At 41.3% G+C, this 24110-nt stretch overlaps 1 protein-coding gene across 6 annotated transcripts in view; it reads left to right on the forward strand.

Annotated features, from left to right (window-relative positions):
* Positions 1-24110, forward strand: part of LOC121294497 (CD276 antigen-like) — a 124858-nt gene that overhangs the window by 92714 nt on the left and 8034 nt on the right. For 5 of the 6 annotated variants that reach the window (XM_041218252.1, XM_041218254.1, XM_041218257.1 and 2 more), the window contains exon 8: positions 19163-20412. The exons of the other annotated variant lie outside the window; for it this stretch is intronic. The gene's annotated coding sequence lies outside the window, so the exon portion shown is untranslated. Of the gene's footprint in view, positions 1-19162; positions 20413-24110 lie in introns of those variants that run through there. 6 annotated transcript variants of the gene reach the window in all.

Raw genomic sequence — 24110 nt, forward strand, 5'->3', positions numbered from 1 at the left:
AGAATCTGCCAATGAAAATGTTTTTGAGGCCACCGAAGGACCAAAAAGAAAACCTTACCACGTGTATGACGCTTCAGCACAAGCCAAAATAGCCAGATACGCTACACTCAATAGAAATGCTAGAGACATTTGTAAGTTTTCCGTTGAACTGTGAGATAGCCTTAAAGAAGCTACTGTAGTTTTTTAAAATGTCTTACAGTGGCTGTCAAAAGTATTCACCCCCCCTTGGACTTTTCCACATTTTGTTGTGTTACAACATGGAATCAAAATGGATTTAATTAGGAGTTTTTGCCACTGATCAACAAAAAAAAAGTCCATAATGTCAAAGTGAAAAATGAAATCCACAAATTGTTCCAAATTACAAATATAAAAGAGAAAATAATTGAATGCATAAGTATTCACCCCCTTGGCTATGACACAACTAAATAAGCTGTGGTGCGACCAATTGTCTTTAGAAGCCAGATAATTAGTTACTTTGAGTCCACATGTGTGCAATTAAGGTGTTTCATATGATTTCAGGTCTCTGGGAGGTCCCACAGTTGGTTAGTACATTTCCTAACAAAAACTACATCATGAAGACGAAGGAACATTCAAAGCAAATCCGGAATAAGGTTCTTCAAAAGCACCAATCAGGGGTAGGATATAAGAACATTTCCAAGGCATTGAATATCCCCCGGAGCACAGTAAAATCCATTATTAAGAAATGGAGAGAATATTGTGATATTGAATACTGTGAATTTGTCTAGTACAGGCCGTCCTCAAAAACTGAGTATCCGGGCGAGAAGAGCACTAGTCAGGGAGGCCACCAAGAGGCCTATGGCAACGCTAAAGGAGTTACAGTCTTCCACGGCTGAGCTGGGAGACACTGTGCATATGGCAACAATAGCCCGGGTGCTTCACAAAACTGGCCTTTATGAGAGAGTGGCAAAAAGAAAGAAAGCCATTGTTGAAAAAAAACTTGCATCAAATCTCAGCTAGAGTTTGCCAGAACGCATGTGGGAGACTCTCAGACCAAGTGAAAGAAATTCTATGGTCTGATGAGACCAAAATAGAGCTTTTTGGCCTCAATGCTAAGCGCTATGTTTGGCGCAAGCCTAACACCGCACATCATTCTGAGAACACCATCCATCCCTACCATGAAGCATGGTGGTGGCAGCATCATGCTATGGGGATGCTTCTCTGTGTCAGGGCCTGGAAAGCTTGTGAAGATAGAGGTCAAAATGGATGCAGCAAAGTAAAATCCTGGAGCAAAACCTGCTGAAGTCTGCAAGAGACCTGGGACTTTGGAGAAGATTCATCTTCCAGCAGGACAATAACCCCAAATATACAGCCAAAGCCACACTGGAGTGGTTTAAAAACAAAAAGGTCAATGTCCTGGAGTGGCCCAGTCAAAGCCCAGACCTCAATCCAATTAAGAATATATGTAAAGAGTTGAAAATTGCTGTTCACCAAAGGTCCCCATCCAACTTGACGGAGCTTGAGCAATTTTGCAAAGAAGAATGGGCAATAATTGCTATGTCCAGATGTGCAGAGCTGGTAGAGACTTATCCAAATAGACTGATGGCTGTAATTGCTGCCAAAAGTGCCTCTACCAAATATTGATTCAAGGGGGTAAATGCTTATGCAATCAATAATTTTCTGTTTTGTAGTTGTAATTAATTTAGAACAATTTGTACATTTTATTTTTCACTTTGACATTATGGACTTTTTTTGTGTTGATCAGTGGCAAAAACTCCTAATTAAATCCATTTTGATTCCATGTTGTAACACAATAAAATGTGGAAAAGTTAAAGGGGGAGGAATACTTTTGAGAGCCACTGTATATGCTGAAAACCTGAAGAAAGGCAATGATGTGTCTGTGTTGTCTTTTCAACGTTCTGTCATGCTAGGTAAATATGACAAAGATGTACAAAATTACTTGCTTAAACTTAGAGCAGCTTGAGGCATAATTAATCGATCAATTGTAATTGCGGCAGCAACTGGAATTTTAAAACACAAGAAACCAAGCCTCTTAGTGAAGTTGATGTTGGTCGTGCCTGGGCCATGCCTCTCATGATACAGGCCTCTTAGTGAAGTTGATGTTGTTCGTGCCTGGGCCATGCCTCTCATGATACAGGCCTCTTAGTGAAGTTGATGCCATGCCTCTCATGATACAGGCCTCTTAGTGAAGTTGATGTTGGTCGTGCCAGGACCATGCCTCTCATGATACAGGCCTCTTAGTGGAGTTGATGTTGGTAGTGCTTGGGCCATGTCTCTCATGATTAGGGATGTGCATGACAAATATTTTGACTATCGATAATTCCACAGCGTTAAGGTCAACTAATCGAATAGTCGTCGTGCCCCCCCCCCTTTTCTTTTGCAATTACAGCTGTAACCTGACCGCCACAAGTGTTTTTCTTGTTTTCATTTTTATTCAATTATTAATTTAATTTTCATTCAATAATAGTTTAGCAATGTGAGCTGCAAGGCAAATGCCTTAACATTTGCATCCTTGTGGCAGTAATGTTTTCCGGTCATAACAGCGAAACATAAAATGCACTAGACTGTCTAGCTAGCTAATTTATACAATCCACTTAACTGAACAATTTACTTTTCCCACGTTTTCAAACCACACTCAATATATAGACTACCAGTCTACGTTAAATCAAATCGGAAACATACCTGTGCGTTTGAGTTCCAGTGAATAAAAAATAAATAGCCTATATAGGCAATAACTTGCTAGGTATGTATCTAGCTTAACAATATTAAGAAATAAATGAATGAACAAAAAGACCTGAGTGGCATTTACGCACTAGCTTTCCATGGAAGCAAAAAAAATCCTAACAAAAACTTTAGGAATAATTATTCTATCAATGTCCATTATTATTATCATGTTCACGTATTCTTGTTTAAAAAAATCAACATGTCGACATGGTCCGGGAGAAGACGAGTGCGCAATCTGATGACTATCGGGCCCGCAGCTGAGAAAACTCTCAGCTGGCACAGAAGTTGATAGGATGCACAGGTAGGCTTTCGCAAGTCGTGATAATTTCCTGTACCTACTTTCATTCACCTTCCACCATGTCAGAGGGTCTTCACAGGGAGGAATGCATTCATCTTGTGTGTACTTTTCCAGTTCTGTTTGCAGAGAGGTTGTGGTGTCTGTGTAGTACTCATCTCCGAATAAAGTAGCCACAGCAGAATCCTTGTCAGAGCGTTGTTGCTTTGTGGGGGGTCCACTTGCCTCTGATGTACCTGGTTCCTTTTCTGCGATATCAGTGTTCTCCGGGAGACTTGAAAGTAATTCCCCAACTTTTCTTTGACTGCATTCCTGACCGCCTCCATTGTAAACTTCAGGTGTTTGTGTCTGGGGGTCTAGAAATGAAGTGATGAGCGGCACCTTCTGCGCTGTTTCTGTGTCTTCGAGTGCCAAGCAGCACTTAAGTGACTCGGTGTGGGAGGGTAGTGGGTGGAGCTTTTGGGAAGGACCAGAAATGACAGCACACAGGAGCTGGAAATGGAGATTAGTCCTTAGAGCCCTGTACCATCAATGGTATCAGGGCAGGGTTTTATTTTACAAAAACAATAAAAATAGAACAGTCCAGTATTGCAAAAAATAAACAAGAAAACCACCTGGAATACCAGCAATGGTAAACTCAGGTTTGAAATAAAAAGAGTAAACAAAAATGTCACGGTTACAAAATAAATAACAACAAAGGAAGCACTGGGTTTCGTTGTGGTACTGCGGTGGGTTTCCTCTCACCGCTTCTTAGCTCCCTTTCACAGATTAATGTCCAGTCCTCGGTTCCTCACTCCAGTAATCCAACAGTGTCCAAGATTTTCAAGCTTCTGTGAATAACAGCAGTGAATGAAAGCAACACAACAAGCACAGCATGTGTTTTCAGTTCAGCCCAGAGAGCGCGAATGGCAAAACCATACTGCTTAAATACTGCCAAGTCCCACCCCTGCAATCAGCACGCTGCCCCACGTCAGCCAATCAACGAGAACAGCACAGCTGATTGCAATGATGGGACCCGACGGCCGCATGGTTCTACCTTGGGCCAAGATGGCTGCCTGACCCGGAACTTCCTGCATCGTCAGAGTTCAGCCTTCTGATCCAATCACGGTCAAACCTACACAGCGCTGCCGGTGGTCGGGAGGGCAAATTACGACAGGGACTCCTTCCAGTCCTGTCACACTCGGATACAGTTGTTTTAAACTGTGAGACTTTTGTGGACTCTCCTGTGGTAGAAGTCAGATGCTTGGACAGCAGAGTGGATGTGATAGGGTACATCATAGAGATCGATACCTCCGACTCGCCGCAGAAAGCAGTTGTAGCACATTTCAAGGAGCGTAACGCTGGCAGTAGCTCCTCGATAACGTCCCAGCTGTCATCAGCCAGGTCAAGTGTGCGGGCATCTGAAAGCTTTGTGTACACCCTGTCGGACAGGACTGCGACAACTGCCCATCTCTGTTCCTGTAAGCGCTCAAACATGTCATATATTGAATTCCATGGGGTCTGGCAATACTGCACCAGGCGGTGCTCAGGCAGAGTTTGTTGTTTTTGTTTCAACTTCAGAGCCTGAGTAGCTATTGCACTGTGATGAAAATGCAACACAAGATGGCTGGCCGCACCGACTACATTATATATGGCACCAAGTTTAAAGCCATCATTGATGGCGAGCTGCAGAGTGTGTGCAAAGCACAAATTCGAGTCCCATTCAGCAAACTCTGAGTTTGCTAAGATGATGTTGCTGGCATTGCCGTGAACACAGACAGTAATTTTCCCCCGTTAACCCCAATGGTCTACAGCGGTGTTCAACACATTTACGAGAGTCTCTGCTGTATGCCTTTGGCATGGAGCGAGTCTGTAGAACTTCGCTTTTCATTTCCCAATCCTCTATGAAATGACAGGTTATCGTGACATACGACTCGGCAGTCAGTGCAGTCCACACATCTGTATTAATTGCCACCTTCTCAGCCTTTGACAAGTTTCTGCGGACAGAAGCTGCTGAATCCGTATGCATTTGTTCAAGTCAAGTGATAATTGTTTTTCGCGGAGGGACTGTATATTCAGGTTCCACAAATTTCATGAACTCCTGAAATCCCTCACCTTCAACAAAACTTATGGGAAGCATGTCCTTTTCCACCATGTTAGCAATAAGGGCTGATGTTTTTTTAGCATGTACGTTGTCACTCTGACGAGACCTCACCGCAAAGGATGCAATGGCGGTTTGTTGCGGTCCGCTTTCCACTGTCGTTGCTAGCATCACAGAAGGGTTTTTGGCTTTTAGGTGGGTTAACATACCAGTTGTAGATTTGTGGTAGTTTAATTGCACTGCACATATTTTACACTTAACAGTGTTTTCATTTACTTTGTCAAAGTATTTCCATGCACAACTTTTCTGTGAGGAAGCCATCGTTAGCCGAAGTACGTTCTAGTTTAGCCAATCACAGACAAGAATTAACAAATCCCACCCTCCACTCAATCTTCATTACCGTTACGTAGAGAGTCAATCAGCAGTACAGACTTTAACCATTTGTGGACGTAAAGCACAGGTCTCTAGTAGATTTTTCTCCGGAAAAAGCAGAGAAAACCTTTCAGTGGCTGAGTGAGACCGGTAGGAGCCAAATGAAACCGGAAAAAAAGGCTTTTCTCATAGCCCCATGCATTACAGAGATAACACGGACATAACAATGGAGATAGCTGCTTCTGCATTCAGGGCTCAAATAATATCACGGTCATTTGCAGAGCTGTTTGAGATGTTCTAGTAATAAAATAATGACTTGGATCGCTTTATTGAGGAGTTTGGTGATAAAACGAGTGATCAGGAGAGGATTTATCAGTATGTACGTCTATAAAGAGGTATGTGAAAAATACAGCGAACAAGGGGTGGGGCTTGGCTGTAGATACTGTTTTTTTGCGATGCAATGCCTTTTAAACCTGTTTTACTTTGAAAAAAAAAAAAAAAAAATGTAAACAGCCTGTGTAAAATAAACAGCACATGTGAAAATAAATTGGACCTGACGTGCCTGATGAGTGCTGAATATATGGACCACTAAGGGTAAAAATAAAATCAATGTATACCACAAATAGTCGAATGTTCGACTATTCAGTCTCACCCCTGCTTATGATATGGGCCTCTTAGCTCTTAGTGAAGTTAATGTTAGTCAGGCCTGGGCCATGTCTCATGATACAGGCCTCTTTGTGAAGATGATGTTGGTCGTGCCTGGGCCATGTCTCTCATGTTACGGATGGGTATTTGTCAAGAAAAAGACAAAGCTGTTGAAAAACCGTCTCCAGATTTTGTGCAATTGAAGGAAGGGTTTCTTACAAGAATCAAGGAGACGGTAACGAGGGAATCAATTCCTAAGGAAGTGATCATCAACTGGGACAAAACAGTTTTTTTTTTTTTTTTTGTGTTTTAATTTTGAAAGTGTTATTGGTAGCTTGTTCACTGTATATCCTGTGATTGCTCATTTTCAGTATACAGTAATAGTGTTTATTATTTTAGTTACAATTTTTAATACAGTACATTATGTGTTTAATTTAAGCGAACAATTACATATCTATCGTGCTGCACTGTCGCAGTAGGAAGCTTACATTTTATTATTCAGTACTAAACTTACAGTGGTTTGCAGAAGTATTCACCCCCTACCAATAATGTCATATGCTGTTGAATTACAGATAATGTATGCACAGTTTTTCATACAAACTTTTTATTCAAAGCTGTAGTGGTTAAACTGAACACTGTTCCCTTTCAAGTCGAAAATAGCCATCAAGGTATGGGATATTGCCGTCAGACAGTAGGATTGGCTGAGCTTTATAGCAAAGCTGACGATAGACCTCTGCGCGAGCTGACGTGTAAGCCCGCCCCCCTGGGAGCTTACTATATGCAGCGCGCAGAGACTCTCTTTCTCTTTTGCCTTCAGCCTTTGTAGGACTTTGAGCTGGTAAGTTCTGTCTGAGAGATTTACTTCCACTGATTGTACTCGACAGCCTTGAGCTTGAGAAGCTGGCTACCGCCCCTTCTCTGAGTTTATTTCAGTGTCCGTTCTTTTGAGCATTATATATATTTTTTATATATATTCTTTTCACTTTCATGCTTTGCTTCGGCATAGCGTTCTTTCCGCGTTGGCTCTCTGAAGTACTTAAAAAATAGATGGTGAGTAAGTAGATTCAAGAAAATGCACAGAGTCCTTTTCTTCAATCAGTTGCCAGGTTTATTGAAATATGCAGGGAGTCTGGTCTCAGGTACAGGACATACAGAACTCAAAATTACAATGCTTGCGTGACATTAAATACCCTTCTGTATAGATGGTCCACCTCCCCTTTCTCTGACATTAACCAATGGTCAAGGTAATTTAATTTATTGTGTGAGTGTTAATGTGTGTGTGTCTGTGTGTGTGGTCTAGTGTGACAACCTCTGAACTCAGTGCATTCTTCACACTCCTGGAGACAAAAGGTCCATACATCTGCCTTTTGTTATCTCCTTGCGACCCCCATTGATGCCAGTGGGATTATCTCTTTTGATCTCTCTGAAGTCTAGAGCCTGTTCCCTTCTAGTCCACAGCATTGTTATCTCATTAGCTTGCAGTCATTGTTGGGCAGTTTGTAGACGCATCGTCTCTATCAGTGGTTAGCAGTACATGCAATTTGAACCAAACAGTCTGCTATCTGCAATATTAGTCTCTTTTCAGAAAAGAACACCAGTATAGCTCTGCTAGTCCACATGCGTAGCAAACCCCTAATCAATTCTCAATCCATGTTTTCCAACACTCTCCGTCTTCCTTCATATTAATAATTTTCCTATTATATATATATATATATATATATATATATATATATATATATATATATATATATATATATATATATATATATATATTTTTTGTTATATATATTTTTTGTTGGGTTTTTGTATTGTCTATTCTTCCCCAGGTACAGAATAGAGTTTAGAGGACATGTTGCATGCCTGTAAGGCCACGCAATTTTTTGCAGCCTCGATCTCGCCCCCGCCAGACCCGGAGCTCAGTCTGCTACTAGCAGCCACTCCTATAATACCACCCGCAGATTGTAACATCACACGCGTGATTGCTGTTTTCTGTAGCTACGCTACATATATCTGCACTTAGTGCGACTGCAGTTCCTCTAAAATAAAAAAAAAATTGAAAAGTACTTTTTTCCCATACAACATATTAGGAAGACTACCGCCAACGACACTTTCAGTTGCCTCTTATCTAACAGGTAGGTATAGCACAACACCATTGTCTTTAGACTAGACACTGTACTAGCACTTAGCTCTCCACTTTGCGGGTCAGCTGACGTTTCGGCGTCCAGTGCATAGCGTCTTCACACTCAGTACACGCGCTCCGGCGCACAGCGCTTCGGCGTTCTCAGTGTCAGCGCCTTGGCGATTTGGTGTAGCGCTTCGCCGCACTGTGTTTAGTGCCTCGGCACTTGGGGCTTGGTGCATGCACCTCTATGCTCGCCGCTTCGGTGCTCGACGCTCGGTGCATGCACCTTCACGCTCGGCTCTTCGACGCCTCAACGCTCTGCGCATGCACCTCGACGTATTAAGATGTCTGGGTTTCCACCGTTGCGTCACCTGCCAAGCAAAATTGTCTGCGTCTGCCTTGGCAGATAGATCGTTTTGTGCACTGTGTGCTAATTTTCAGCCGCGCAGTCTTCAACCACAGGGTGAGGAAAGCAGTTGGGAGCCTCTCCCCCTCCTCTGGGTCGTCTTACACCTTGTCTGTTCCACCGTGTCTAAGGGACTCCACCGGTCAAGCTGCAGCTATCCAGGAGCCCCTCTCAGCTTACAGCTGGTCAGAGATCCCCAGACCATAGACGTGCTCGGGAACGCTCTCGCAGCCCATTTATCCGACCCCAAGGCCCCTCCCTTTGCAGGGAATGCCCTCGCCAGTCACGGTCTCGCTCCTTGTCACCCCGACATAGGGGACGCTCTTGTTCCCCTCGTCGGGACAGGCGTTATAGGGACAAGTCAGGCGTGGCAAACCGTAGAATTACCTTGGTCACTGTTTGAGTCGCCGTCTGTGCGGTCTCCACAGCCCAGGACGCTCCCAGCCTTCCCTGATTTTATTAAGGAGGTATAATCTACCTGGGGGGCCCCAGCTTCTTCACCGGCAACTTTGCAGAAGGCTTCCACGTTTGCCATGCAGGGAGCGAGTGAGGCGGGACTGGCGTCCTTCCCACCAGTCGATGTCGCCTTCGCGGCCCTAGTCAAGACACCTATGCTCTCGGGCCTAACTAAAGACCCTGCATGTCCTAACAGACAGTGCAGGACCACGGAGGTTCATTTAAAGAAGGGCTACTTAGCGGCCACAGAGGCAGTTAGGTTGTCCAACGTGGCCAGCCTCCTTTTAGTCTACCAGGCGTCGCTGGTGAAAGATCTCCCGGAGCACCTTTCGGCGTCTCTGAGGGCGGAATTGGCACTGGTCGCTCAGTTCCTTGTGAAGATAGCCCAGCTAAATGCACAGGCTCAGGGCAGGAGTATCGCATCCCTGGTAGTTGCCAGAAGGCAGCTCTGGCTCTCGCAGTTGAGAGTTCAAGAGCCTGACAAGGTCCCATTATTAGATGCTCCCATCACACCGGGGCACACATTTGGCCCAGCGGTAGAGGAGATGCTACAGTGCTCTGCTAAAGCCTGGGTGGCATCTCAGCAGATGGGGAAGATGTGGCCGCATAAGCCCTTCCAGCCTAAGCAACAACAGGAGCACCAGTGGCGTAGAACACCACCGCAGCATCTGCCGCTGCCACGGGGTGCTAAGACACCTCCTTCAACTACAGCAGCGCGCGGTCAGCCTCCATTTGCAGGACCGCAGCGCGGAGGGTGGCACCCTAAGGGAGGAGGCAGGCCATGCCCTTGTGGCTCTGGCCAGACCCCTCGTGAACGAGCGCAGCCAAAACAGCCCTGAAATCTCCAGGCAGCTGTTAACCCACCCCTACACTGTCCCACAGCTCCAGTTCTGGCAATAATGCACCGACGACATCTGGGTACACCCTTCAGTTCCGGTTAAAGCCTCTCCCATTCAGGGGGGTGGTCGTAACTGCAGTGAAGGACTCGGTTCAGTCCTCAACTCTGAATGTGGAAATACAGGCATTGCTCAGGAAGCGTGCCATTCAATAAGTAGACCCTGCTCTGTTCGACCAGGGGTTCTATTGCAAATACTTCCTGGTGCCCAAGAAGGACGGCGGGTTCCGCCCTATTTTAAATCTGTGAGTACTGAACAGATACCTGCGGGTGTTATCGTTCAGGATGCTTACGCACAGGCATGTCATCCAGTATGTCTGAAACGGCGACTGGTTCACCACCGTGGACCTGACAGGTGTGTACTTTCACGTTCCCATCTGCCCGGGTCACAGAAAGTATCTGCGTTTCGCATTTTAGAGCAGGGTGTACGAGTTTTGCGTCCTACCATTCAGCCTGTCACTAGCTCCTCAAACCTTTTCGAAGTGTATGGATGCTATTCTAGCTCCCTTATGGGCTCAACACCACGGTTGTGGCGTATATCAACCACCAGGGCGGCCTACGGTCCGCTTGCCTTCACCGGATGATAGCACGGCTGTTGCTATGGGCACAACAGCATTTGACCTCTCTGCACGCGGTTCACCTACCGGGCAGAGTCAATTATGCAGCGGATCTCCTATCCAGAAGAGGACCTCTTGCAGGGGAATGGCGTCTCCACCCCCAGGTGGTAGAACGCGTCTGGGAATGGTTAGGCATAGCGCAAGTAGATCTCTGCGCTTCGTGGGAGACCACGCATTGTCCCCTATGGTTCTCGGTGAGGGGCCTCGACAGCCCCCTAGGAGTCGATGCACTGGCTCAAGAATGGCCGTCAGGGCTCCTGTATGCATTTCCACCGATTCCGATGCTCCCTGCCTTCTTAGAGAAGGTCAGGGTAGAGCGACAGCGATCCAGGTCGCTCCTCGGTGGCCTCGGAGGATATGGTTTCCAAGCTTGGTGCAGTTGCTGCATGGTCAACCGCGGGAGCTTCCCCTGTGAGCAGACCTATTATCCCAGGCCAAAGGACGGCTTTGGCACCTGAACCCCAAGCTCATGCAGCTATGGGCTTGGCCCCTGAACGGGAGCTCCTGTCAGCCTTAGGTCTCTCGACAGCGGTGATTCAGAGCGCTAGAGCGCCCTCTACTAGGTCGCAGTACACGTACAAGTGGCAGTTGTACCAAGATTGGTGTCTGGCAGGGGGCCATGACCCAATATCTTGTCCTATGGCAGTGATATTACAGTTTCTACAGAAACTGTTAGATGAAGGGAAATCTCCCTCTACACTTAGTGTATTTAGCTGCCATATCAGCTTGCCATGTATGCATTGACGGGTTATCACCAGGTTGCCATTTTCTGGCATCGCAGTTCCTCAAGGGCGCAAGACGTTTGCGACCTCCAAGAACGACCAGTTTACCATCATGGAGCCTTGACGTGGTGCTAGAAGCCCTTACCAAGGCACCATTCGAGCCTCTCCACACTGTGGATATGAAGCTCATGTCTATTGAAACCGTGTTTCTGCTGTCCGTGGTATCAGCCAAACGCGTCAGTGAGTTACATGCACTGTCAGTGCATTCATCATGTACTTGTTTCGCAGGAGACGGTTCTAAGGTCTCCATGCGCCCAAATCCAGCCTTTTTACCCAAGGTCATATCCCCGTTTCATATGAGCCAACCAGTCGAGTTGATGGTGTTCTATCCTCCTCCTTTTTCTTCCCCAGAGGAAGAACGGTTACACATGTTGTGCCCCATGCGGGCATTGAAGTATTATATTGACCATACAATGACTGTGAGGCAAACAGAACAACTATTCATATGCCATGGTTCTAAGACCTTGGGTCAGCCGTTGTCTAAACAACGCCTTTCCCACTGGATAGTGGATGCTATTAAATTTGCTTATGAATCTGCAGGCCTTCCACCACCAGGGCAGTTGAAGGCGCATTCCACTAGGGGTATGGCGACATCCTGGGCCCTCTTTAGAGGGGTGCCAGTGTCTGACATTTGCGCGGCAGCCGGTTGGGCTGCACCGCATACCTTTATGAGGTTTTACAGATTAAACGTACTGGATTCCTCCACTCCATTGTTTGGAGCATCTGTACTACACTCCATGGTACCTCAGCATGCCAATATGGTGTTTACTACTACACCTTAGGACAGGTGTCATTGCGAGCATAGACGCTGAGGCGCAGCTTTGCATATGCCTAGATGTATTACCTACACAGCGTTATGACATAAGTCTGTCCTACTGCCGAGAATCCTCCCTCGCGTTAGCTTGGGTACACTGTTCCCATACCTTGATGGTTATTTTCAACTTGAAAGGGAATGATAGGTTGCAGATGCAACCCCGGTTCCCTGAAAGAGAAAATAACCATCAAGCCGCGAGGTCTCTCCGGAAGCCTTCACGGCCTGAAGAGCAAAAGAGAAAGAGAGTCTCTGCGCGCTGCGTATAGTAAGCTCCCAGGGGGGCAGGCTTACACGTCAGCTTGCGCAGAGGCCTATTGGCAGCTTTGCTATAAAGCTCAGCCAATCCTACTGCCTGACGGCAATATCCCATACCTTGATGGTTATTTTCTCTTTCATGGAACCGGGGTTACATCCGCAGCCTATCGTTATATGAGGAGGAGGTTAAATGTCAGCAAAACTTGCAAAGAAAATGTACAAAATGAAATTTGCTGGTTGCATAAGGATTCAGCCCCTTAAGTCTATACTTGGTAGAAGCACCTTTTACAGCAATCACTGCTATGAGTCTTTTTGGATAGGTGTCTACTAGCTTTTCACAGTAGGATGGTGAAATTTCTGCCCATTCTTCACAGGAAAAACTGCTCCAGTTCTGATAAGTTTGTTGGGGATCGTCGATGGACTGCAATCTTCAAGTCTTGCCATACATTTTTGATTGGATTCAAGTCAGTACTTTGACTGGGCCACTCAAGAACATTAATTCTCTTCTTGTTCAACCACTCCAGTGTGGCTTTGGCTTTGTGCTTTGGGTCATTTCCTGCTGAAATCAAATCAATTAATCAATCAATCTTTATTTTGTATAGCGCCTTTCATAGTGGAACACAATCACAAAGCGCTTTACAGTGATGCAATAAATACAAGAAAATCCATAATACTTCAAACAGAGAAATGCATAATACATGATATACAGGGAAAAGTACATAATACATGATAGTAGCATAATACATAGTACACTGAATACAGTGGAACATGCATAATACATGATAGTAGCATAATACATGAAATAGTACAATACAGTGGAAAGTGCAGAATACATGAAATACATTTTAATTTCCTCTCCAGTTTCAGAGTACCCTCTATTCTGCCAAGCTTCTCAGTCCCTGCTGAAGAGAAGCATCCCCATAACATGATGCTGCCATCACCATGCTTGACCATTGGGATGGTGTTGCTGGTTGATGTTCAGTGTTGGGCTTGCACCAGACATAACGCTTGAATTTAGACCGAAAAGTTCAATTTTTGTCTCGCCTGACCACAAAACCTTTTTCCACATGTCGGCAGTATCATCTACATGCTTTTTCGCAAACTCCATACGTGCTTTAAGTTGAGGCTTTTTGAGTAATGGCTTCTTTCTTACCACCCACCCATACAGGCCAGCTTTGTGTAGGGACCGACTTATTGTCAATGTGTGAACACTGACTCCCATCTCAGACACAGAACTTGGCAGATCTCTCAAGGTCATTGTTGGTTTCAGAGTGACATTCCGAAGCGGTTTCCTGCTTTCCTGGCTGCTCAGTTTGGGAGGTCGACCTGATATGGTTAGTGTCTGGGTGGTATGATGCATCTTCCACTTTTTAATGATAGACTTCACTGTGCTGAGATAATCGGCGCCTTTTTAAATTTTCTTGTACCCTTCTCCTGCTCTGTGCCTCTCTACCACTTTATCCCTGATTTGTTTCAAAAGCTCCTATGTCTTCATGGTTGCTTTGTTAGATCCCTATGTGAGTTGCAGCTTGAAAGTCTTTATATGCCTGAGGGAAATTATCTACAAGTTATATGACTTTGAGTGCACACAGGCTGAAACCATTTCACAAATGTTGTGACCTTTCAAACAAATCATTTGCACCTGAGCTGATTTAGGACTGCAGTAGCAAAGTGGTTGAATATTTATGCAACTGAGATTAATCTGTTTTTCTATGTAAATCTTACTTATTTCTATTCTATATGCATTTTTTTAACTTTATGTTGAGTAGTTTGTGTAGATTTTACATGTAAAGTCTAATTTGAAAGCGTCGTGGAGTACGCTCAAGTGCCAACAAAATGTGAAAACTTTGCAGGAGGGTGAATACTTCTGCAAACCACTGTATGTAAAAAAAAAAAAAAAAAAAAAAAAAGGTCAAAACAAGTTCCAGTTACATGGCTGCAGAACAAACTTGAAATCACTCTCCTCCTTGATGTCGCTAGTTCTGGAGATATGATGTGACCCCGGGTCATTTATGCTGAGAAAACAGAGCAGGTCCACCCCAAGGTACATTTACCTGAAGGGTGGGATATTTCGCATAGCCAATCTCATTGGACTACAGAGGAGACCATGCTGTGCTATGTAGACACAGTTATTGTTCCATATTTTGAAGCAGTCTTCCAGAAGCTCGGCTTGCCAAACACCCAAAAAGCTCTAAGAACTGAAGCCTTCCTGTAGAAACTTTCTGAGAACGATATATGTCAGGTATTTGTTCCTGGAAATTGCACAAGTGAACTCCAGCCTCTGGATGTTTCTGGGAATGGTGCCATTAAAACAAAAATGAAAGCCCAATTCACAAAGTGGTACAGTGATGTTATTTGAGATGCACTGAAAAAGAGCATTCCTTTGAGGAGGTACGCCCAGACCTCCGCACTTCTGCTGTCTGTCCTCTGAATGCTAAATGGCTTATTTTGCTAAAATTTGAGATGACCAGAGAAATGACCGTGGGCTTTGTGAAATCAGGTATTATGGATGCTTGTTCACTTGAGCAATACAAAAAAAAAAACTACAGTAATAGTAGCACTGCATTAGACTGCCGATGTTACTGACATGTCCAGCTTTCTAAAGAGGTGATATTGACTGTTATTTTCTATTTGCTGGATAATTTACTAATGACCTATGTTATTCAATTGAAATTTTATGTTAAAAATAATTTGTCATGTTTAAAATAATCGGGTAGGCTAAGACATGTTTTACTGCAGTTACTAACTGTTATACGTACAGCCTATCTGTTTAAACATGTTGTGTGGTTATTTTTTGTGTGCAGTAACTTTTTATTACTGTATTGTTGTATACTGTACTATATAGTGGTAAAGTCCAATGTCTTCCATTTTCCTTTGGGATTAAATTACAGTATTGCTTTACAAAGACACTGTGCAAGCTAATGACAGATCTGAAACAGTGAATACTTGCATTACTGTACAATACTTGATTTTAATATGCCAATGTTTTTAAAACAGATTGTGATTTCAACAAACCGTGAAAATGTACCTTGAAGGTCATTAGCGTAATTAAGTTGCCACAAAAATATATTTTTACCTTACATCTGTTATATACAGATTAATACACACAGCAATACACTAATACTAAAGAATGTAATACTCTAGCGGATATATTTATTTCTTTAGCTGAAGGTGCTAGTGTGTGGCTAAGCATGTGAACGTGCCTCGCACATAGAAAGCATGCCTGCCACAGGGCTCCCCTAAACACTGCTATGTACAGATTGGGATTGCAGAACCACCCACCGGCCATGGCTTTTGCAGACAGTAATGGTTTGCTGACATAAGAGGGTTTAACAGTAGAGTTTTTAGCAAAATAAGGAAAACAATCTGTCCCGGGAGATGTCTGGGAGAAGGGTCCAAAATACGGGAGACTCCCGGTGAATACGGGACAGGTCTTAAAACACCACACAATACTATCTTTGAGAATAAATTTAGTTTAGTTGGCAGATACAGTGGAAGTCCATCACAAGTTATTTTGTTTGTTTTTGTTCACCTAAAGCATTCAGCATCAGATAAAGTCTGTTATTGGCATCTGAAGGACTATTGCCAGTTTAATACAAACCAAACCAAAGCAAGTTGTTCATCCCCATGTGAAATGGTGTCTGTATTGTGCATGGCTGTAGGAAGTTATGGCGGCTCCTGCATTTTGCTCCCTGCAACGATATACTGTTCATTCAAAATGCCTGTTAAACAGGAAGTAGCTCCACTGTTACATTGAGTGCTTTCCTGTCCCTTTAACTTTTTGATGATGTTATGTTTTTTTTAGTTGTTTTTTTTTAACAAGTCTGTATCTCAGTTGGAGTTGCCTGCCAAAGACATGTGTAGCGTAGGCTAGATCAGCCAGAGGGACTTAATAAAAGTAAGACCCAGCGCCTTCTAGTGGTCTGCCACTTTGATCCAGTTTCTTTCTGCTTTGATTGCAATACACTGCTGTGCACTAGATGGAGCTCGAGCATCCTAATATAGCCTGAATGTGGCTGATTTAGCCTGCCTAACTGGCAGGCAACTAGAACTAAGGAGGAGCCCCTGAACGAAATGAATATGAGAACCACTCCGAATGATGGCATGTGAAGGGAATGGCTCAGGCTAGGGTTAGGTAGTGATGAGCAATTATCACTTCAATATTTGAAAATAATCCTGATTGTGGTTATCGATTTATTCTAATAACATCATTGTTCGTGGAAAAAGTCACAAAAAGGTTCCTGATTTAAATGTTTCTTTATTTATAATTAAAAACAACAACAAAACTTCAATAACTTTTTTCAACAACACTTTCAAACCTACAAAACATATAGTTTGCCTATATTGAAATTACTACTAAAGCAGTATAACCAGTATATAAACAATACCACTACAGAAACCATTTTTAAATAAAGGAAAAAAGCACACACAATCTGACAAAGCATTCTCTTACTCTCAACTGCCTGTCACCTTCTCTTAAGCTCTTTTGAATCCCTAACTCTCAAGGGTTGATAATGCTGTAGAATAGAAAATACCACCACCACTACTACTACTACTACTACTACTACTACTACTACTACTACTAATAATAATAATAATAATAATAATAATAATAATAATAATAATAATAATACATGGCTGAAAGTTTATTAACTCATTAAATATAACTTAATACAAGAATGGCAACCTGAAACTAAATATTATAAAAATAATTGCCAGTAATATTAAATTAAACGTAATGCAAGCAATAGTAATTTTAAACATTTTTGTTTATTTGAAACAAAATGTAATTTATTTGCCTGGCTTGCTGTCTAAAATAATATGAGAAAAAGTCAACAATAACAGATACATACAAGTGAAAGTCCCAGTAAAACAATACGATAACTTTGGGGAGTTCACTTATAAATACATATTTATATTAACATCCATGAACCTTTGCTTCTGTTTCGAGGGTGACTGATCTGACTTGGACTGACCCTATATTTTATATCATTTATCATCCACCGCTTTTCTCTTGCGGAACAAAATGTCAATTATTTATAACCAAGAGTTCTGATACGCTCTGCTCCCTGTATGTTTTTGTTTGTGCTGCTGTTTTGTATGCATCATGGAAGCTTTATAGGAGGGCAGGTCTCGAGGTTCTTGCACTACAGATCCCAGAGAGCAGCTTGAGTGGTTGCCTGAAGCGAACCACTGGAATCGAAAGTGGCTGAGATGCGGAATTAACTTTTATGATGAGTGACTATAAAGAAAACGTGTAGTTTTATAGTGTAATAATCGATCAAAATTATGCAGTTTATTAATCGTTTGAAGTCGGTTTCTGTGTTTAATTTAATAATTGGAAATTAACTGTATTTTCGATTAATCGCTCATCACTATGGTTAGGGTTAGGGTTACAAAGGGAAGGGAATAGTTTATTTTTCAAGTGATATCTTTACTTTATACTGGGAACAACAACCAAAATAACAAACAAGTCATTCTAAAGTAATTACAGTGAAACCGGACATTAGGATGACCTCAGCAAAAAAGGCCACCTCACAATTCAAGCCTCTTTTTTACAGTCCTGATTTGCTCCTATTGACAGCAATGTAATGTTGCATTCAATCTTATTACCGCCCCAGTATTCAGTATTAAGAGCAGCATCAAATAAATAACATCTGTGATGGTAAACTGTCCAATTACATGTTAACCAGATAAATCAATAAATTATAAAACTATACAATTCTCTGGTATTTATTCCTTACCAGAAACTATTTTCCTTCCAGTGGAAAGACCACCCTCTTATTTGAAGGTTCCTGGACTGGCTCCCAGCATTTGAATTGCCCAATAGCGACAGATCATCAGTGCTGTTCATGTATTCATAGTTTTTTTTTTTTTAATACTCTCCTTGTTTGGCCGTTCTGTAGCACAATTATCAAAGCAGCTGCCTCTCTCCCGTTCTGTGGTTTAGCGCTCTGATATGACACCTCACAAAAAGAATGATTTACAAGGAAATCCCATCTGTTTTATTGAAGCAGGCGGAGAGGCATCGATCAAAGGAGCAGGGATGGAGCCAAGGGAATTCACACTGTTTATGAAGATGACTTTGTGCCTGATGACAGACATTTGTTTTGTGTTTGCTTTATTTCCCTGGCTTTCATCTTCCTTGAACAAACTGAAATCCACAAAATAATGTTATTCTGAAGCATTGTGGGATTGTGGGGATTGGAGGTGATTTCCAATTTACCTGTACCTTTAAATACTAGTACTTGGGATCCCTGGTGTCTACAGAGTCTTCTTTTCAGTGGCCCAAATCTCTTCCATTGCTTCTGCTGAGTACAGAGGTGCTGGTTACTGAATGTTGATTTAAAAAGCTTGTCAAGACAAAGACCATTGTTTGTCACACTTTAGAGTGTCACAAATTGATACTAATCAGTACAGATTGGAATTCAAATATTTTGCATATTTTTAAAGCAGAGATATTAATCTATTGCGCGATACCACAATATTTAATAAGAGGGCTGAGTGGGATAAAAGGGGCAGTACGTGTCCCGCCCCCAGGCATTGTTTCAGTGGCTTTGACCGCCAGTGTATATCTAGAGAACCGCTCATTTAAATGTGATAAAACTTGCTAAAGACATTTCTAGGCACAGGTTATTGAGAGTAACAAGATCTGGTGTATATTGAGGTGGCTGCCTGTCAAACAGACATTAGTTTACATATTTATTTGTTGTTTTTCAGGTGAAAGCGAAAACATTGATGGCAGCAAGATAAAATGGCTCCCATTGTGCGCACCTCCTATCAGACACGACCACATGCAACTCTTTCTGCTCAAGCATACGCCGCACACCTGGCTTTGCTAGAGGACATTTTTAAATTACAAATTATGAAAAGAAAAGAAAAAAAAAACATTTAGGCCTTATTTGATGTATCCCATAAAGCTGGAAGACCTACTGTCCAGGATGCCCTGTAGTGAAGAGAAGAGAAGTTTTCACTCATTCTGTCCTCTAATGAATTTGAAACCAATTGCAAAACTTTGAAGGGATTCCAGAAGATCCCCATTTCCTTCGTGTTTGTTATTGTGTTTGTATTTTTCAAACTCTGCATTGTTTTTGTTTTTTTTCTTGTCTACTCTCCTTTTTGACGTGTATGGTTATTATATTGTACTGACTGCTTATGAGATCTAAACAAAAGGGATTACATTCGTGAGAGAGAGCCCTGGAATCTGGGAGGGAGAGTTGCCATGTGACATGCGCCCCATTGCATAACTTCCACTATGGGTGCTGGTGTACATCCATAATTTATATAACATTGCATGAACTGTCATCTGGGCTGTGTAACAGGCAGCTCTTAATGCAATACCAGTTCAGCCATGTCCAACACAGACAACATGCTGACGTTTGAATGCCTGTACAAATGATGGAAAACAGCGCCCCCTATGGGCAACTGTACGTACCACAATTATTGTGAAGTGACCTTTTTACTGATGAGGCCTTAAAGCCTTTGTATTTGCAAATTCTGTTTCCAATATACTACAATAGCTATTATGATTTATGAATAACTCCCCTAAAATGTCTGTTTTGACTTTATTTAAATTCCGCTTCAGCATAGCATGTGATTATAAATACTGTCAAACAACTGAAGCCTGTTTTGTATTACATTTCATATCCATACTGCAGACTGAAAATACATAGAGCTGTTTACAAAGCACTCGGAGGTAAACAAAAGCCTAAAAGTGCTTGCTTGATTGGTGGCTTACTGAACTTCTCCCAGTACATACAGAACACAAAACGTGAAGGACTGCTGTGTTAAGACATTGTTTTTAATGCCCATTGTTTCAGAGAGGGTTAGAAGGGTATTCTGTTTTTAAAGCCCATTGTTTCAGATGGTTACAAGTGTATTCTGTTTTTGATGCACTGTTTAATCTAAAATAATGTTTATAATTCTCTTAAAAAAAAAACTGTCCTTTTAAATAAAATAAAAAATCTGCAGACAGCCCATTATTCTTTTGATTGAATTAGATGGATGACGTAATTGCACACAACGCAGTGGCAAGTGTGTTATTTTTGAATCTTCAAATTTGCATAATAGCCTTCGGCAGACTTCAAACAATCAACCAAAGCACAGTTAGTCAGGTCTGTAATCCAGGAAAGCTTTTATTTTATTTTAACAACATATTAAGTGCAGTGAAATATTCATAGGAGAAACTTCAGGGATTACTCTCCAATTAAAACATATTTCACTGAAGTCCCAAGCCAACAGAAATACTTTTTTTAAAGGCAATGCAGCATTTCAGTAGCTATAGTTTCAATTACCATATACCATGCCTTCAAAGCACAACAATTATTAGAAAGCACACTAAATCTCTCTACATAAGCAAGAATGCTTTCCAACACCCAACACCCCCCCCCAAATATATATATATATATATATATATATATATATATATATATATATATATATATATATATATATATATATATATATATATATTAGCTCAAACAGCCAGCTGCCCAACGTTTCGATTATATATATATATATATATATATATATATATATATATATATAATTTTTTTTTTTTACAAAAGTAAGACAATCTAGATAAGGTAGATAATCACGGGGTGCACTTCATCATCACTGTTTTCTTAATACTCTTCAGACCCTCAGCATTCTATAGAGGTATAATGCTGTATAGTAGGTGCATGTTTGCACTGATGCAAGCCCTACAGTCATATCAGGCAGACCTGAAAAGAGTAGAATTTTCACAGTGTGCAAAGGGTAAAGCTTTAAAGGGAGATCAAGGTTGAAACAGGATTGGCTTTCATAATTGGATAAAAGGACAAAACATATTTTATAGTAAATGCTGTCAAAGGGAAGCATGTTGAGCAGTAAGATTGCATATGTCATTGTGTTTTTGCCAATAGCGTTTTACTGTCTGTTTACTGGTAAATGATGATGTTCGTACGAGTAGAAGAAGTCATCTTGTTGGGGAGCTTTACTATTATATGGCTTAAGGTTAAAGGTATGTATTTTGTTTAATATAAAATACTATCCAAAAACAATGTCCTACAGTATACTGCAGTACATACTACAGAAAATTATATTACTATTGGACAATGCTGTCTGTTCTCTATCCTTCCTTTTTGCTCTTTCTGCTTATATCATTATATAGCAGGCTTCCACCCTTCTGAAAGATTTCTGTAATGACTGGTTTTAATAAAATTGTAACAGCCTGCATTGCAACAGTGGACAGAAATTACAGCTACGAATCTGAATAGTTAGTAAGCTCTGTAAATAAAGATCTATGCAGGAAGAACAAAAGAACACACACCGTCATTCTGTCTGTAGGGTCGTGACAGGAGGTCTAGATTTCCTATGCTCCTCTGGACACTCAGCATCAGATTGGAGCTACATTCCAAGCACATGTTTGGAGAAAGCATGTTCCCTGGTGTAAGAGACATATTTCTGTATTTCCAAAAACAATTACACATTTCGTCTGTAAACAAAGAAATGACAACTCCCACTGAAGGGACTGCTTGGGACAGCTGTTAAAATGGATAATTGTAAGGATATGCACGCATGCCACGTCTGTTTCAGTCAATGTAATATCAGTCCTCACTCTATAGCAAGAATGATTACTCTGTTGTGTAAGCTGGGTTTACCCAGTGGAAACTCTGATTTCTATCAGGTGTAACCCTCTTGTTAACATTACCAATTTTAGGCTTGTTTAGAAGTGGGTTGAAATAATGTGATCAGGACTAAGCCAGCAATCAGACCCAAGACCTATAACTACTACTGTGCCAGCAGTCAGACCCAAGACCTACAACTTCGACTGTGCCAGCGATCAGACCAAAGACCTGTAACTACGACTCACTGCGATCAGACCCAAGACCTAAAACTATGACTGTGCCAGCGATCAGACCTAAGACCTGTAACTACGACTGTCACTGTGATCTGGCCCAAGACCTATAACTTACGACTGTCACTGTGATCAATGTGACTAAAATGTTGTAAATCAACAGTATGTAGAGAATAGTAGAGTAATTGCAATGAAGAGTTTATTGAAAATTGGGCAAGTTATACTAAAGACCTAGATGTCATTAGGTAAGCAAATGAGGTGTTAGCATCATGGAATAGTACCGTATATGCTTGAAATAACACCCAGTCTTGACTGTCTACCCTTATTCACGTTAGTGCCCACACTCAATATCTTAAATTATTATTTACATTCAAGTCAAAAACAATTTTTTCTCTTATATATATATATATATATATATATATATATATATATATATATATATATATATATATATATATATATATATATATATACACAGCCCTGGAAAAAATTAAGAGACCAGCAGATCAAGACCCTGTCATGGCCAGCCCAATCTCCAGACCTGAACCCCATTGAATACCTCTGGAATGTGATCAAGCAGAAGATGGATGGTCACAAGCCATCAAACAAAGCCGAGCTGCTGGAAATTTTGCACCAGGAGTAAAGCCATAAAGTCACCCAACATCAATGTGAAAGACTGGTGGAGAGCATGCCAAGATGCATGAAAGCTGTGCTTGAAAATCAGGGTTATTCCACCAAATATTGATTTCTGAACTCTTCCTAAGTTAAAACATTAGTATTGTGTTGTTTAAAAATGAATCTGAACTTATTTTCTTTGCATTATTCGAGGTCTGACAACACTGCATCTTTTTTGTTATTTTGACCAGTTGTCATTTTCTGCAAATAAATGCTCTAAATAACAATATTTTTATTTGGAATTTGGGAGAAATGTTATCAGTAGTTTATGGAATAAAACAAAAATGTTAATTTTACCCAAACACATACCTATAAATAGTAAAACCAGAGAAACTGATAATTTTGCAGTGGTCTCTTAATTTTTTCCAGAGCTGTATGTATATATATATATATATATATATATATATATATATAGATATATAATATATATATAGATATATATATATATATATATTATATAATATAAATATATATATAAAAAGAATATATATTTTAAGAAATATTTTGTCATGGCAAATCAGGCCTCAAGCAATCTTGTCTTCTACAGTATGTAAAAAAAGTCCATGTTTCAGGTTTCACGGTGAAAACAACAGGTGCTAGAAGGTTTAAGCTCTTTACATAACTGACTTATCTAAATGAGAGCATGGAGTTCTTTTGTCTTCAGTCAGGTAGTTTTCCTGCAATTTGTGTTAAGATTTACTAAAACATTTTTAGTCCAGGAACTATTATTGAAATGTTACAGGGATGCATTCTGAAGAATAGGTAATAATGTAATAAATGCAGGGCAAACCCTATATACCACAAGGAGGATATAAACTCATTATCAACCAACATCTGGAATACATTTGAAATGATGAAGGTTTGCTAATATTATAATTTCCTAATTAAAACATGCCATTTGTAAAATGTGTTTAAGTGTTTTTTCTAGATATAATGATGATTTAATTTCATTACCTTTAGAAAAGTGTGTGCTCGTTTACATTCATCTACGTTAAGTGCAACCCTCCCTGATGGCTTCAACTACCCAGTAACTGTGTCTTTCCTGCGGCAGAACTGGCAAAATCAGTACATTACACACAATTGCATTTATGTACAGTAAAGGAAGCTTTGTGTTAAGTGCATGGCAAGAATTGTAAACTTGGTTGCTTCTCTGGA

Source organism: Polyodon spathula, chromosome 19 (genome assembly GCF_017654505.1).
Source record: "Polyodon spathula isolate WHYD16114869_AA chromosome 19, ASM1765450v1, whole genome shotgun sequence".
NCBI lineage: Eukaryota > Metazoa > Chordata > Actinopteri > Acipenseriformes > Polyodontidae > Polyodon > Polyodon spathula.